The 15,732-nt window shown below is 52.0% G+C and overlaps 1 protein-coding gene and 1 long non-coding RNA gene across 5 annotated transcripts in view; one reads left to right on the top strand and one right to left on the bottom strand.

The window, feature by feature from the left end:
- Nucleotides 1-8,058: 8,058 nt before the first annotated feature.
- LOC135974179 (uncharacterized) overlaps nucleotides 8,059-15,732 on the bottom strand; it is a 217,352-nt gene continuing 209,678 nt past the window's right edge. Inside the window, exon 3 of the long non-coding RNA XR_010591394.1 lies at nucleotides 8,059-8,662. This is a non-coding gene — a long non-coding RNA (uncharacterized LOC135974179). The remainder of the gene's footprint in view (nucleotides 8,663-15,732) is intronic.
- Nucleotides 13,958-15,732, top strand: part of LOC101954161 (zinc finger protein 271-like) — a 60,516-nt gene continuing 58,741 nt past the window's right edge. For all 4 annotated transcript variants that reach the window (XM_005312632.4, XM_065561126.1, XM_065561123.1 and 1 more), the window contains exon 1: nucleotides 13,958-14,554. The gene's annotated coding sequence lies outside the window, so the exon portion shown is untranslated. The remainder of the gene's footprint in view (nucleotides 14,555-15,732) is intronic.

Below are 15,732 nucleotides of genomic sequence, written 5' to 3'. Positions count from 1 at the left end.
AGCGGGGGGCGGCAACAAGTGATGGCTCTTGTGGACACGGGAGCGGAGATGACTATACTGCATGGCACTCCGCTCCGTCGGGGCCAGTCAGTAATGGTGAGCGGCCTCAGAGGGGCGGATGTTTGGCCCGCGCCAATGCAGTTAAGGCTGGCTATTACAAAAGCCCCTCCCATGTGGGTCACCGTTCTGATCGCTCCCATTCATGAGTACATATTGGGCATAGATCTCCTCCGAGGGCAAACCATAGACACTCAGTGGGGACCCTTTTCCTTTGGGCACCCACTGTATGTCCGAGCGGTCGTAACCATGCTGCGAGGGCATCCACGATGGGACCCCGTGGTGCTTCCAACCCCTACCACGGTAGTCAATATCAAACAGTATCGGATACCTGGTGGGCACGAGGAGATAACTGCCTCCGTTAAAGTATTGCTCCAGGAGGACATCATCCGTCCCACCATGAGTGCGTTCAACAGGCCAATTTGGCCAGTCCGCAAAAAGGACGGAACCTGGCGCATGATGGTCGACTACCGCAATTTGAACAGGGTCACCCTAATCCTAAGGGCGGCAGTTCCCAACATGGTCTCCATCATGGAGCGACTCGCAACGCGAGTAGGGCAGTGGCATGTGGTAGTGGACTTGGTGAATGCCTTCTTTTCCATCGCCATTGCCCCGCAGAGCCAAGATCAATTCGCCTTTACGTGGGAGGACCGGCAGTATACGGTCTCCGTGCTGCCCCAGGGCTATTAACATAGCCCTATCATCTAACCATCAGTTGGTTAGCCGAGACCTGGAGCAGGTGGCTCTCCCAGAGGGGGTGGTTTTGGAACACTACATTGATGATGTTCTACTGAGCGGGCCCCACGAGATGGCACTGTCCGAGGCTAAGAACAATGTTTTGCAGGTCTTGGCAGCCAGGGGATGGGCCGTCAACCCCAGTAAGATCCAGGGACCCAGCCAGGAGGTGATCTTCCTGGGCATACTTTGGTCAGGGCCTCAATGTAAAATCCCACAGAAGGCCATTGAAACAATTACCCACTTCCCAGAGCCCACTAATGTAAGCCAAGCCCAAACTTTCTTGGGCCTTTTAGGATACTGGCGCACATTTATTCCCCATCTAGGGTATATCCTGCAGCCCATACCAGCAGTAGTCCAGAAGAAAGCCACATTTAGTTGGGGAGCCAAACAGCATGCTGCATTCCAACAGGCTAAAGAGGCGCTCAGCCAGCATGCAGTACTGAGCCCAGGTAAATGGGGCACCCCCTTTGAACTTGAGGTAACGGTAGTTGACCATGTGGCCTCATGGAGGCTATGGCAGCAAGCCTCGTCTCAGAAGGAGCCCATAGGGTATTGGTCACGATCCCTACGAGGCTCAGCTGAATGGTATACACCCCTCAAACAGCAGCTGCTTGCAGTAGTATGGGCCATCCAGCAAACTGAGCCCATAACAGGCGTGGAGCCTGTGAAGGTGCGTACTCCGCTTCCAATTATGGGTTGGGTCCGGGATGAGAGCCCACTTACGTGGACTGGAGTAGCCCAGGCGCAAACCCTATGGAAGTGGAAACACTACCTGCAGCTCTGTATGCAAATGACCCAGGTGAATATTACTGATACCCATGCACAACTCCTAGGTGCTGTCACCTTCGAGGAACTGCCCTCTGAAGGGCAGCATGCCTATGCCCCCCCAGTCGAGGTACCTCAGCCACCCTGTGTGGAGGCCCCTCCCTACGCCGCCTTAACTGAACAACAACGAGAAGCCGCGTGGTTTACTGATGGATCGGCTTCTTATGGGGAGCAGAACGCTGGTGGCGAGCGGCCGCGTACAACCCCTGCCTCGAGGAAATACTGTTTGAGACCAGCCCCGGCCTGTCTAGCCAGTGGGTCGAGCTACGGGCAGCATTTATAACCATCACTGAGAACCCAGGGCCCCTCTTTATATATACAGATAGCTGGGCAGTCTACAAAGGCATGATGCAATGGATGGCCGTCTGGCATGCGGCTAGCTGGAAGGTACATGACAGACCCCTTTAGGGGTACAACATGTGACCTGCAATCTGGGATCCCTGTAGTCAGAGGCCCGTTGCTGTTCGTCATGTAGACGCCCACTTGATAGGGGAAGCAGACGAGGCCCGGTTCAACAGAGAGGTAGATGACATGGTTACAGTCTACGCAGTAGCTGCCCCCGGCCTGGCCGAGTGGATACACCAAAAGAGCAGTCACCTGGTGGGGGAAAAGGCAATGCAATGGGCCACCGATCATGGGTTGCAGACTACGATCGGTGCGCAGCAGGACGCCCGTCAGCACTGCCCCCAGTGTACGAGGCTCTCCCCCCAGCGCTTGAAAACAGAGAAGGGGTACCTGAAGCGAGGCCAAAGACTTGGGGAGGTATGGCAGGTGGACTACATTGGCCCGCTGCCTAAAAGTCAGCGGCATAAGTACTCGCTGACTGCAGTAGACACGTATTCTGGCCTGCTCTTCGTATACCCGTGCGCAAGTGCTACACAGGAGCAGACTATAAAGGAGTTAGAAGAACTTATCCTCTATTACGGCTCCTCCGTTGAAGTGCAGAGTGATCAGGGAACCCATTTCACGGGGATGGAAGTAAGAGAATGGGCTAGGGGGCGAGGAATCGTGTGGGGGTTTCACATTGCATACCACCCGCAGGGCGCCGGGCTCATTGTGCGCATGAACAGTTTGCTTAAAGAGCAGCTACGCAAACTGTCCCCCACTGACTCCCTGGCTGGATGGAGTCGTACCCTCCGCCAGGCTGCAGCCATGCTCAATGACCGTCCACTATATGGCTCCACCCCGTATGCCAGGTTTAAGGGGGAGGTCATCGAGCGGCCCTGTGTGCTGCGAGTGCAGCGTTTTCATCCACAAGCCCAACTCCCCATTCGGGCCACCCCGGGAAGTGCTGGTCTTGATCTACAGGTCCCTCAAGAGAGCCTCACCATGCAGCCTAATAGCCAAAACCTTGTGAGTATTGGCTTAGCCATTGGGCTCCCACAAGGCTATTATGGGCGCATTGCCCCACGCAGTAGCCTGGCCCTCAAGGGCATAGATGTGGCGGCGGGAGCAATCGATGCTGACTACACGGGGGAGGTTAAGGTGCTTTTGGTACACAATGGCCCGCAGGCAATAGCCCTCTCCCAAGGCGAGCAGGTTGCACAGCTGATTTGCAAGTGCATTGGATTGCCTGATGTGCAGGAAGTGGAGGCGCTTATGCCCACTACTCGAGCAGGGGGGTTCAGCTTGACTGGGCGTGCAGTTTGGGTCCATGACCCCACCAAGCATAACCCGCTTGAAGGGGAAATCCTAGCCAATGGCCCCGGGGATACTCACCTCGTGTTGCTAAAAGGGGAAGACGCCCCAATTTATGTGCCCTCTAAGCATCTTTCTTCCAGGCAACCATGACCGCTGCACTGCAGTTTGCACAACCCCGTGGAGCACCCCAGGCACGCCACCCGAAGACCAAAACCTGTGTGATGTTCCTGAGACATGCTTTCTACAGCCTAATCCTTGAACTAGGTTTGATTGCGACTGGTGCCCAAGCCACAATTCCACTGTCCAGTGGATGCAGTCATTGGCACTAGCAGGTAACAAGTCGGACTGCTGGTACTGCGCACACGCCCCCCAATTGGCAAGCACTGGCATCCCATGGGCTGCAGTGCCGTGGAATGAATCCTGGGCCCTTAACGATACCACCTTTCTCACCAAGTATAATGAAACACCCCCCTACTGGCGCCAAGGGACACTAGTGGTGGTATTGGGGAATGCGCATTGGTGTGTGCAGCTATCTCCAGCAATGGACTCCGTTCATCCTGTTGGAGAACTTCCCCTGTCCTCGTGTGCAGTAGTAGTAGAATACTTGCCAGGCACCGGGCAATTTAATGTCACCGCCAGCCTACCGGGATTGTACAGTGAGTGGATGACTGGGGAGACGTGGGTCTCAAGTGACAATTGTTCCGGTTCTTCTGGAACTAATTTGACCTATTCGAATGGCACCACCCTCTGCCATCAGTGGTGGCGTTGGGGCGAGCGGGGACTACATACCCGTGGGTTTTTGTACTATTTCAACACCAGCACACCCGTATGGAAAACGCCTCTCAATACGATTAGACGCGGGCATATCCCGCGCACCCATTATTGGCCCCAGTGTAACCAGAGCTCCAACAGCTGGTGTCGCAACACCTCAGGCAGCATATGGCTCCCCACAGCAGGGCTGCCAGCATTGTACTGGCTATGTGGCCGCTGGGCGTATAAAACCCTACCCAACCAATGGTACGGACACACTGGGACACTGGGATGGCTTCTCCCCTATTCGTATGGAATGCACGTTATGCACGCTCGTGCAGTGCACAATTATATATTGGTGACACGTTCACGACGGAGCACAAACCCCATTGTGCAGAGACCCACAGGCTTTCATTAATTTGTCCGCGCTTTCCTCCCCTGGCTAGGGGTGGCCAAATTAGAGCGCGCTATTGTAAATATTTCAGCCATGTTAGAGATTATAGAAAATGATACCATAGATGCAATCCATGCTTTGCAATTAGAGGTAACTTCTCTATCGCAAGTAGTATTGCAAAATCACATGGCGCTGGATTATTTATTAGCTGCCCAAGGTGGTGTTTGTGCCTTGATTAATGAAAGTTGTTGTTTTTATTCAAATCAGGATAAGCGCATTGAAACTGATGTTCACAATATGATGGACCACTTGAAAGTGTTACATGATGTAGGCTCTGAGGCCTCTGCATGGAATGACTCTTGGCAATGGCTAACCTCCTGGCTTCCGGATCTCAGCGCCTGGGGGAGACGCATCGGACTCCTGTTATTAATAGGTCTACTGGGATTTGTATGTGTATTTGTCCTCCTACAATGCTACATAAACTGCTTCTCCACCCTCCTGGCGAGGCTGGCAACACCCAAACCGGTGCGCGCACTCACCGTGTGCTGGTGGCAGTGACTAGACTAATACACCTCAGTCTGCCAAGGGGTGGAGTGTAGGGGACAGGTTGCAGAAGCTTGGCGAGGAGCTAAGTGGCGGACTGAGTATGTGACTGAATGCAAGTTGAAGCTGCAGGCTGTGTAGTTGAAGGCCATGCAATGAACTTTGTTCGGCAGACCCTGCCAAAATGTAGTTTAGTATAATTCAGCATGTTTTTGTCTGTAAACAAGTTAGCTTATATAATGAGTATGATTTATGAATGAAATGAATGTAGCCAGCTGTTGACCCCATGTTACCTTGAGATAAGCGCAGGGGGGATATAGCATTGCAGCAGACTCCCTTCAGTGGAGTTCTGCCTGGCCAGCTGTCCCGGATGGTCAGAATCCCCCGCAGCCCCTCCGCGTGCCTCAGGGACTCCCCACACAGCTTGGAGTGTAAGTTCTTCCTTCAGTAAAGCCTTGCTTTTTACTCTCAGGGTATGTCTACACTACGAAATTAGTTCGAATTTATAAAAGCCGGTTTTATAGAAATCGGTTGTATACAGCCGATTGTGTGTGTCCCCACATAAAATGCTCTAAGTGCTCTAGTCGGCGGACCGCGTCCACAGTACCGAGGCTAGCGTCGACTTCCGGAGCATTGCACTATGGGTAGCTATCCCACAGCTATCCCACAGTTCCCGCAGTCTCCGCCGCCCATTGGAATTCTGGGTTGAGATCCCAATGCCCGGATGATGCAAAACAGTGTCGCGGGAGGTTCTGGGTACATGTCGTCAGGCCCCTCCCCCTCCGTCACAGCAACGGCAGACAATAGATTCGCACCTTTTTACCTGGGTTACCTGTGCAGACAACATACCATGGCAAGCATGGAGCCCGCTCAGCTCAGCTGAGCTCACCGTCACCATATGTCCTCTGGGTGCCGGCAGACGTGGGACTGCATTGCTACACAGCAGCAGCTGCTAACTGCCTTTTGGCGGTAGACAGTGTAGCATGACTAATAGCCGTGGGGCTGGCAGCCGTAGGGCTGCATTGCACCAGCCCCTTGCCTTTTGGTAGAAGATGGTATATTATGACTGGTATCCGTCGTCGTCATACTGCAGTGGCTGTCAATCATGGGCACCTGGGCAGACATGCTACTGTCTCGATGATGATGGCTATCAGTCGTAGTATACTATTTTTTGCCAATTGCCCAGTATTGTCTGCTAAGCACCCAGAAGAGGCCGAGGGCGATCTGGGTGCTGGCAGACGTGGGGCTGGCAGACGTGGGGCTGCATTGCTACACAGCAGCAGCCCCTTGCCTTTTGGTAGAAGATGGTATATTACAACTGGTATCCATCGTCATCATACTGCAGAGGCTATCAGTCATGCTGCACCGTCGGCTGCCAGCTTAAGATGTAAAAAATAGATTTGTTCTGTATTCATTTGCTTCCCCTCCCTCCGTGAAATCAACGGCCTGCTAAACCCAGGCTTTTCAGTTTAATCTTTGGGGGGACCATTCTGTGTGACAGTTGTTTGTGTTTCTCCCTGATGCACAGCCACCTTTCTTGATTTTAATTCCCTGTTCCTGTACCTCTACGCCATGTCGTCACTCGGCCCTCCCTCCCTCCCGCCCTCCCTCCTTCTCCTGGTCCATCAGATACTAGTTTCGCGCCTTTTTTCAGACCAGGCGCCATAGCTAGCACTGGGATCATGGAGCCCGCTCAGATCACCGCGGCAATTATGAGCACTATGAACACCACGCGCATTGTCCTGGAGTATATGCAGAGCCAGGACATGCCAAGGCGAAACCCGGACCAGCCAAGGAGGCGATTGCAGCGCGGCGAAGAGAGTGATGAGGAAATTGACATGGACATAGACCTCTCACAAGGCACAGGCCCCAGCAATGTGGAAATCATGATGTCACTGGGGCAGGTTCATGGCGTGGAACGCCGATTCTGGGCCCGGGAAACAAGCACAGACTGGTGGGACCGCATCGTGCTGCAGGTGTGGGACGATTCCCAGTGGCTGCGAAACTTTCGCATGCGTAAGGGCACTTTCATGTAACTTTGTGACTTGCTTTCCCCTGCCCTGAAACGCCAGAATACCAAGATGAGAGCAGCCCTCACAGTTGAGAAGCGAGTGGCGATAGCCCTGTGGAAGCTCGGGAATCAATTTGGAGTGGGCAAATCTACGGTGGGGGCTGCTGTGATCCAAGTTGCCAGGGCAATGAAAGACCTGGTGATATCAAGGGTAGTGACTCTGGGCAACGTGCAGGCAATAGTGGATGGTTTTGCTGAAATGGGATTCCCAAACTGTGGTGGGGCCATAGACGGAACCCATATCCCTATCTTGGCACCGGAGCACCAAGCCACCGAGTACGTAAACCGCAAGGGGTAATTTTCAATGCTGCTGCAAGCCCTGGTGGATCACAAGGGACGTTTCACCAACATCAACGTGGGATGGCCGGGAAAGGTACATGATGCTCGCGTCTTCAGGCACTCTGGTCTGTTTCGAAAGCTGGAGGAAGGGACTTTCTTCCCGGACCAGAAAGTAACCGTTGGGGATGTTGAAATGCCTATCGTGATCCTTGGGGACCCAGCCTACCCCTTAATGCCATGGCTCATGAAGCCGTACACAGGCAGCCTGGACAGGAGTCAGGACCTGTTCAACTACAGGCTGAGCAAGTGCCGAATGGTGGTGGAATGTGCATTTGGACGTTTAAAAGCGCACTGGCGCAGCTTACTGACTCGCTCAGACCTCAGCGAAAAGAATATCCCCATTGTTATTGCTGCTTGCTGTGCGCTCCACAATATCTGTGAGAGTAAGGGGGAGACATTTATGGCGGGGTGGGAGGTTGAGGCAACTCGCCTGGCCGCTGATTACGCACAGCCAGACACCAGGGCGGTTAGAAGAGCACAGCAGGGCGCGGTGCGCATCAGAGAAGCTTTGAAAACGAGTTTTGTGACTGGCCAGGCTACTGTGTGAAACTTCTGTTTGTTTCTCCTTGATGAACCCTCCACCCACCCCCCCGACCCGGTTCACTCTACTTCCCTGTAAACCAACCACCCCATCCTCCCCTCCCCACTTCGAGCACCGCTTGCAGAGGCAATAAAGTCATTGTTTTTTCACATTCATGCATTCTTTATTAATTCCTCACACAAGTAGGGGGATAATTGCCAAGGTAGCCTGGGATGGGTGGGGGAGGAGGGATGGAAAAGGACACACTGCATTTTAAAACTTTAACTCTTATTGAAGGCCAGCCTTCTGATGCTTGGGCGATCATCTGGGGTGGAGTGACTGGGTGGCCGGAGGCCCCCCCACCGTGTTCTTGGGCGTCTGGGTGAGGAGGCTATGGAACTTGGGGAGGAGGGCTGTTGGTTAAACAGGGGCTGTAGCGGCGGTCTCTGCTCCTGCTGCCTTTCCTGCAGCTCAACCATACGCTCGAGCATATCAGTTTGATGCTCCAGCAGACGGAGCATTGACTCTTGCCGTCTGTCTGCAAGCTGACGCCACCTATCATCTTCAGCCCGCCACTTGCTCTTTTCATCCCGCCATTCAGCCCACTACCTCTCCTCTCGTTCATATTGTGCTTTTCTCATGTCTGACATTGACTGCCTCCATGCATTCTGCTGTGCTCTATCAGCGTGGGAGGACATCTGGAGCTCCATGAACATATCGTCCCGCGTCCTCCATTTTCTCTTTCTAATGTTCACTAGCCTCTGCGAAGGAGAAACATTTGCAGCTGGTGGAGGAGAAGGGAGAGGTGGTTAAAAAAAGACACATTTTAGAGAACAATGGGTACACTCTTTCATTACAAGGTCGCATTTTTCCTCTGCCTGGCGGTTTGGTATGAGAGATAACTCACACAGTGCCCCAGGCAACATATTTCGGCTTGCAGGCAGCCATGGTAAGCCACAGTCTTTTGGCTTTTTTAACCTTCTTAACATGCGGGAAAGGTTTCAAACAGCAGCGCATTTCCCATATCAAGGTTGGCCATTTAAAATGGGTTTTCAATGTAAAAGGAGGGGCTGCGGTTTCCGGGTTAACATGCGGCACAAACCCAAGTAAACCACCCCCCCACACACACACACCCGATTCTCTGGGATGATCACTTCACCCCTCCCCCCACCGCGTGGTTAACAGCAGGGAACATTTCTGTTCAGAAGTGCAGGAACGGGCACCTCTGAATGTCCCCTTAATAAAATCACCCCATTTCAACCAGGTGACCATGAATGATATCACGCTCCTGAGGATAACAAAGAGAGATAAGGAATGGATATTGTCTGCATGCCAGCAAACACCGGGACCATACGCTGCCATGCTTTGTTATGCAATGATTCCAGACTACGTGCTACTGGCCTGGTGTGGTAAAGTGTCCTACCATGGCGGACGGGATAAGGCAGCCCTCCCCAGAAACCTTTTGCAAAGACTTTGGGAGTACATGAAGGAGAGCTTTCTGGAGATGTCCCTGGAGGATTTCCGCTCCATCCCCATACGCGTTAACAGACTTTTCCAGTAGATGTACTGGCCGCGATTGCCAGGGCAAATTAATCATTAAACACGCTTGCTTTTAAACCATGTGTAATATTTACAAAGGTACACTCACCAGAGGGTCTTGGGTGAGTTTGGGGGTTACTGGTTCCAGGTCCAGGGTCACAAACATATCCTGGCTGTTGGGGAAACCGGTTTCTCCGCTTCCTTGCTGCTGTGAGCTACCTACAGTACCTCCATCCTCATCTTCCTCGTTCCCCGAACCGTCTTCCCTGTGTGTTTCTCCATTGACGGAGTCATAGCACACGGTTGGGGTAGTGGTGGCTGCACCCCCTAGAATGGCATGCAGCTCCGCGTAGAAGCGGCAAGTTCGCGGCTCTGCCCCGGACCTTCCATTTGCTTCTCTGGCTTTGTGGTAGGCTTGCTGTAGCTCCTTAATTTTCACGCGGCACTGCTGTGTGTCCCTGTTATGGCCCCGGTCCTTCATGGCCTTGGAGACCTTTTCTAATACTTTGCCATTTCTTTTACTGCTATGGAGTTCAGCTAGCACTGATTCATCTCCCCATATGGCGAGCAGATCCCGTACCTCCCGTTCGGTCCATGCTGGAGCTCTTTTGCGATCCTGGGACTCCATCACGGTTACCTGTGCTGATGAGCTCTGCGTGGTCACCTGTGCTCTCCACGCTGGGCAAACAGGAAATGAAATTCAAACGTTCGCGGGGCTTTTCCTGTCTACCTGGTCAGTGCATCTGAGTTGAGAGTGCTGTCCAGAGCGGTCACAATGAAGCACTGTGGGATAGCTCCCGGAGGCCAATAACGTCGAATTCCGTCCACACTACCCCAATTCCGACCCGCAAAGGCCGATTTTATCGCTAATCCCCTCGTTGAAGGTGGTGTAAAGAAACCGGTTTAAAGGGCCCTTTAAGTCGAAAGAAAGGGCTTCGTTGTGTGGACGTGTCCAGCCTTAATTCGATTTAACGCTGCTAAAGTCGACCTAAACCCGTAGTGTAGACCAGGCCTCAGGCACTGAGTGTCATTCTTTCCCTGGTATCACAGCCCCCCTTGTGGGCACAGAGCCTTTGGAGAGGGACCTTCTCAAAGACTTTCTGAAAGTTCAAGTACACTATATTCACTGGCTCACCCTTGTCCACATGTTTCTTGACTCCCACAAAGAATTCTAATAAATTTGAGAGACATGATTTCCATTTAGAAAAGCCGTGTTGACTCTTCCCCAACAAATTGTGTTCATCTACTTGTCTGAAAATTCTGTTCTTTACTATAATTGCAATGAATTTGCTTAGTACTTAAGTTAGGCTTACCAGCGTATAATTCTGGAGCCTTTTAAAAAAAGTGGTGTCATATTAGCTATTCACCAGTTATCTGGTACAGAGGCTGATTTAAGTGATAGGCTACATTCCACAGTTAATAATTCTGTAATTTCATATTTGAGTTCTTTAAGAACTCTTTGGTGAATCCCATCTGGTCCTGGTGACTCATTACTGTTTAATTTATCAATTTGTTCCAAAATCTTCTCTATTGACTCCTGAATCTGAGACAGTTCCTCAGATTTGTCACCTAAAAAGAATGGGTCAGGTGTGGGAATCTGCCTCACATGCTCTGCAGTGAAGACAGATGCACAGAATTCATTTAGCTTCTCCCCAGTGGCTTTAGACCCTCGAGTGTCCAGTGGCCGCACTGATTGCTTGGCAGGCTTCCTGCTTCTCATGTACCTGAAAAGAAAATATTGTTGTTTGCTTTTGTGTCTTTTGCTTATTTGGGGTATAAAAATAGTTTGAGCCTCTATTATGGTGTTTTTAAAAAAATCTGTAGGCTTTTCAGTCTTGTGACTTTTGGCACCCAAGGCTGGCCCACAACATTTTGTCACCTGAGATGGGGAGATCAAATGATGCCCCCATTCCCCCTCGCTTGGGCCAAAACTTTGAAAGGTCTCAATTCTGCCTTCTTCCTGTTCTACTCCTCTCATGGTACTGCTCTGCTACCTACCCCAATAAAGGAGAAATAACAACTTAAAATGCCTTGTTCAAAAATGTTAAGTAACACTTAACTTTCAAATGCCTGAATAGCAAATATAACTTTTCTTGTCTGCATAGTAAACACTGGCATTTTTATCTGTTTGAATAATCAAAGAGGTGCTTTCCGTGCCTTCTTGGTTGCAAAGATTTGAACTGCTTCCTGCTGAAGGTCCACAGTCTGGGCCAGCTCATGCTCTATTGAGATGGTTGAAAGGCCGACCGGCCTCTCCTGTGTCATTGTGAAGCATAGATGTGTTTTTATTAACTTCAGCTTGGAGAAGCTGCGTTCTCCACTGGCAACTGTTACAGGAAGTGTTAGAAATATGCGCAGAGCAACAAAAGCATTTGGAAAAAGGTTGGTCATCTTATTTGTGCACATATATTCCCGAACAGCCTTTGGAGTTGATCCTGCTGAAATGTATCTTGAAAGGGCTTTCAGTTCATCACTAAATCACTTGCATCAATATCGTGCATGTCATCATGTGTCAACACTGTCTCTAGTGCCCTGCATTGCTGGTGAACGTCTTCTTCAGCTACAGTGAGGAGTTTTGGAATATCATATAACATCCCAAATATACTGCTGTGTTTCTTGAGCTGCATGAAACGTTCTTCAACTGACTGTATTGCACAATCTAGCACCTGGTTAAAGAATTCAACTTTGAATTGTTGTTGGAAGTCTCTTATGGGATTATCCCGTGCCTCGTAATCAAAATGTCTTCTTCTTTGCTGACTCTTGTATTCTTGAATGGGTGGGAAAATAGCTTCAGTGTGAAGTTCCTCTGCCAACTTCTGTGCACTCTTTAGAACATTTTGAAATCCCTCATCTGACCCATAAGACTGTAGGTATGAATTTGCTTTGTCCAGTTGTTCCATTACTCCAGATATAGCAAGGTCAACACCTTGGAGTCTCTTGCTTACATTTATTTCAAACAGTAGGTCATGCCACAACACTAAGCCACACAGAAATTTGAAGTTATGTATGTTTCTAGTGATTCCATTTCCCTCTGCCACTGTTCTCCCACGAACAGTTCCTGTCATAGCATTATCCTCCATAATGGCAACTATGACATCATCTATCTTCCCAATTTGGTGTTTGGTAGGCTTTATCGCCTCCATTCGACTTTCCCATCATGTGGCACTCAGAGGATGTTCCCAGAGGTTGCTTCAAAATTTGCCATCGATGAGTTGATGCAGAGAAAAATACATTAATGCTTTGAATTACATTTAAAAAATTCAGCAGCCTCACTAGAATCTGATACTGCATCACTGACCACCAAGTTCAATGAATGAGAACTGCATGGGACAAAAAATGCTCAAGGGTTTAACTCTTGGATCTGTGTCTGCACTCCTCTGGTCTTTCCTCTCAGTTTTGAGTTAATTGCTTGAGTTAACCAAGATTAATTGACAGCCCTATTGACAATTATTTTTTGAGAGGTGCATATAAACTATTTTGCTGAATCCATGTTCCTTTGGTGGAGTGAAACTACATTTACAATGACAGGTTTCAGAGTAACAGCCGTGTTAGTCTGTATCCGCAAAAAGAAGAACAGGAGTACTTGTGGCACCTTAGAGACTAACAAATTTATTAGAGCATAAGCTTTTGTGGACTACAGCCCACTTCTTCGGATGCATCCGAAGAAGTGGGCTGTAGTCCACGAAAGCTTATGCTCTAATAAATTTGTTAGTCTCTAAGGTGCCACAAGTACTCCTGTTCTTCTTTTTACATTTACAATGGAAACAAGAAAAGGAGACCAATTCAGGGAATCAGAACGGTAGATAAAACAAATTTGTAAACTGTTATGAGGCTTTATGTGGACATATAGCTGATGAAGGATTCTTTTAAACACTAAAAATACATATGACAATTGTAATTGGAGGGATGTATACCTATCTCATAGAACTACAAGGGACCCTGAAAGGTTATTGAGTTCAGCCCCCTGCCTTCACTAGCAAGACCATGTACTCATTTTGCCCCAGACCCCTAAGTGGCCCCCTCAAGGACTGAGCTCACAACACTGGATTTAGCAAGCCAATGCTTAAACCACTGAGCTATCACTTCCTCCCATTCAGAGCTCTGAAAAATATTGTCCTGAATCCTCGCTCCTTTGGTAGCTCAATACCAGATAGCAAAGAGCAGCCATGCCTAGGCATTGGGATGCACTGTGCCTTTAAGAAGGAAGCACCGGGAAGCCGGTGCTGACCATCCCTGAGAGGGAAAATGTCACACATCCCTGGTACCCCATGTTGTCAGACAGTGCAGATTGGTCACTTTTATCCTCTCTGCCCGTCCCCCATCCCGGGGTTTCCCCTCACCGGCAGTGCTTGTGCCCCATTCTTACACCAGCTCCACCCCCTCCCCCTGATTTCCCCCCGGCCCCTCTCCTGCCCCTGCTTCAAGCTGTTTCACCCTCCCGAGCATCCAGTTTGCCCCTGCACAGTCTCTGTCCATCCCCCTTCCGGGTTTGGGCCCTGGGGCCCCAGGCCAGCAAGACACGTGCCCAGCCCCGGGCAGGGGCCTCAGCAGATGTGACCGAGCAGCTGGAGGAGCCAGCCCAGCCCAGCCCAGCGTGTCGGGCGCCTGCAGCAGCGCTAGGACCGGCAGGCCCCGGCCGGGGAGCGGACCGGGTGTGCAGAAGCACTTTCCTGCCCGGCCCCAGCCCTCGCCCCCGAGGTCTCCCCCTGCCGTGCCCGGCTCGGGAGCTGATGCGGGCGGAGCCCGGGCTGCGCTGGTCCCGGGCAGAGAGAGCCCCGGTGCGGGGAGCGCTGCAGGCAGCCGAGGGGTGGGGGCTGGTGCTGCGGGACACAGGAAGGGGCTGGAGCAGCGGAGCGGGCGGTGCTGGGAGGAGGGAGCGGGCGGGCAGCGCTGGGGAGAACAAAGGGCCGAGCAGGTCCCAGGCAGCCCCGGGCCGGGGGCTGGGACATTGCAGGGCGCTGCTGCCTCCCTCCGCTGGGAGCCAGGGCTGAGCAGCGGCTGCTCCCACGGGGCTGTGCCCCCGGGAGACCTTCGGTGCCGCCGCTTCTGCGCTCGGTCAGAGGGGGCTTCCTCTGCGGGGCTGGGACTAGCCCCCGGGCCCAGCTCTGCCGGCATCAACTCCGGGCCGGAGACCCAGGTAACTGAGGGGCCGGGGTCAGGGCTGGGCTGGGCTAGGAGCCCGGGATCTGCTCCCGCGCTGTGACTGCGCCAGCCGGGGGCTGCCCCGGGACAAGTCAGGGGGCTGTGTTGGGAAAAGACACGGCGGGGCGGGTTTGCTCTGGGGGTGGGGTGGGGTGGAGGGAGAATTGTCAGGTGGGGGGAGGGGTGACAATATGGCGGGGACGAAGGGAAAAGGAGGATGGGGAGCAGAGAGACCATGTGACGTGTGGTAGATTTACCCATCTCTGCAGCCAGGACGTTACAGGGAGAGGAGAAGAGCAGGTGCCCATACAGGAGGGGGAGGGGGAAATGAAATCCCCTCTGATTTTACCTCTTCCCTCTCCCAGACTGATAAAATCCTCCCCGGCTCTACCCCATTGCTCCAGAATTAGCAAATATGGATGTAAATCCCCTGTCGCTTTCCCTTCTTCTCTCTCCCATGATTGAGTTCCTCTGTTCTCTGCCACAGCTTTTGCCCCATTCTCTGCTCAGTGGAGAATTTACAATCTCCTCAGATTTTGGGGGGGGGGTTCCCGCCCATTTTATCTGCAGCAATTTGTCCTTATTTAGGGGGGAAATTGTTGCCACGAGTCATTTGCCAAGTAGGAATGGGGTGGTGGGTGCAGTTTGGGAGAGCCATGAGGCACAGCTGCCTCTGGGGTGGGAGCCAGCAGCAGGGCAGGGAGGGGAGGCTGCCCAGCCCAGCTGCTTCCCATTCTCCCCCACCCCAGGCCCCTTCAGCCACTAGCTGCTAGTCCCATTGCCAGACCCCACTGCCCATCCCCCATGGCCTTCTGGCTCCTCCACCCTCCCTGCTCCTGTTAAAGCAGCACTGCCCAGGGCTCCCTGCTGCCCCTGTGAATGTCAGGCAAGGGGAACCCATCACTTTGTGCTGTTTGTTGTACATTGCTGTATAATCCCCTAATGGGACACTCACCTCTGGAGGATCTCGGAGCAGCAGGGTGCAGCATCCCAGACCTTTTCTCCTCCTGGTGTTCCCTGCAGGCCGCCGGCCAGCTTGGTGGGAATTCCGTCGTCGGGCCTCTGGCCAAAGTCCCAGAGTCTTAATGAACCCTTGCCAGGGTATTAGAGTCCAAAAAAGAAGCAGTCTACTTCTCCTTTCTAGGGCCTTCAGCCCCAGCTCTGGGCCCTTCA

This window comes from Chrysemys picta, chromosome 11 (assembly GCF_011386835.1).
Source record: "Chrysemys picta bellii isolate R12L10 chromosome 11, ASM1138683v2, whole genome shotgun sequence".
Taxonomy (NCBI): Eukaryota; Metazoa; Chordata; order Testudines; family Emydidae; genus Chrysemys; species Chrysemys picta.
The sequence above is the reverse complement of the archived record's forward strand: the minus strand, read 5'-3'. Positions and strand labels throughout refer to the sequence as shown.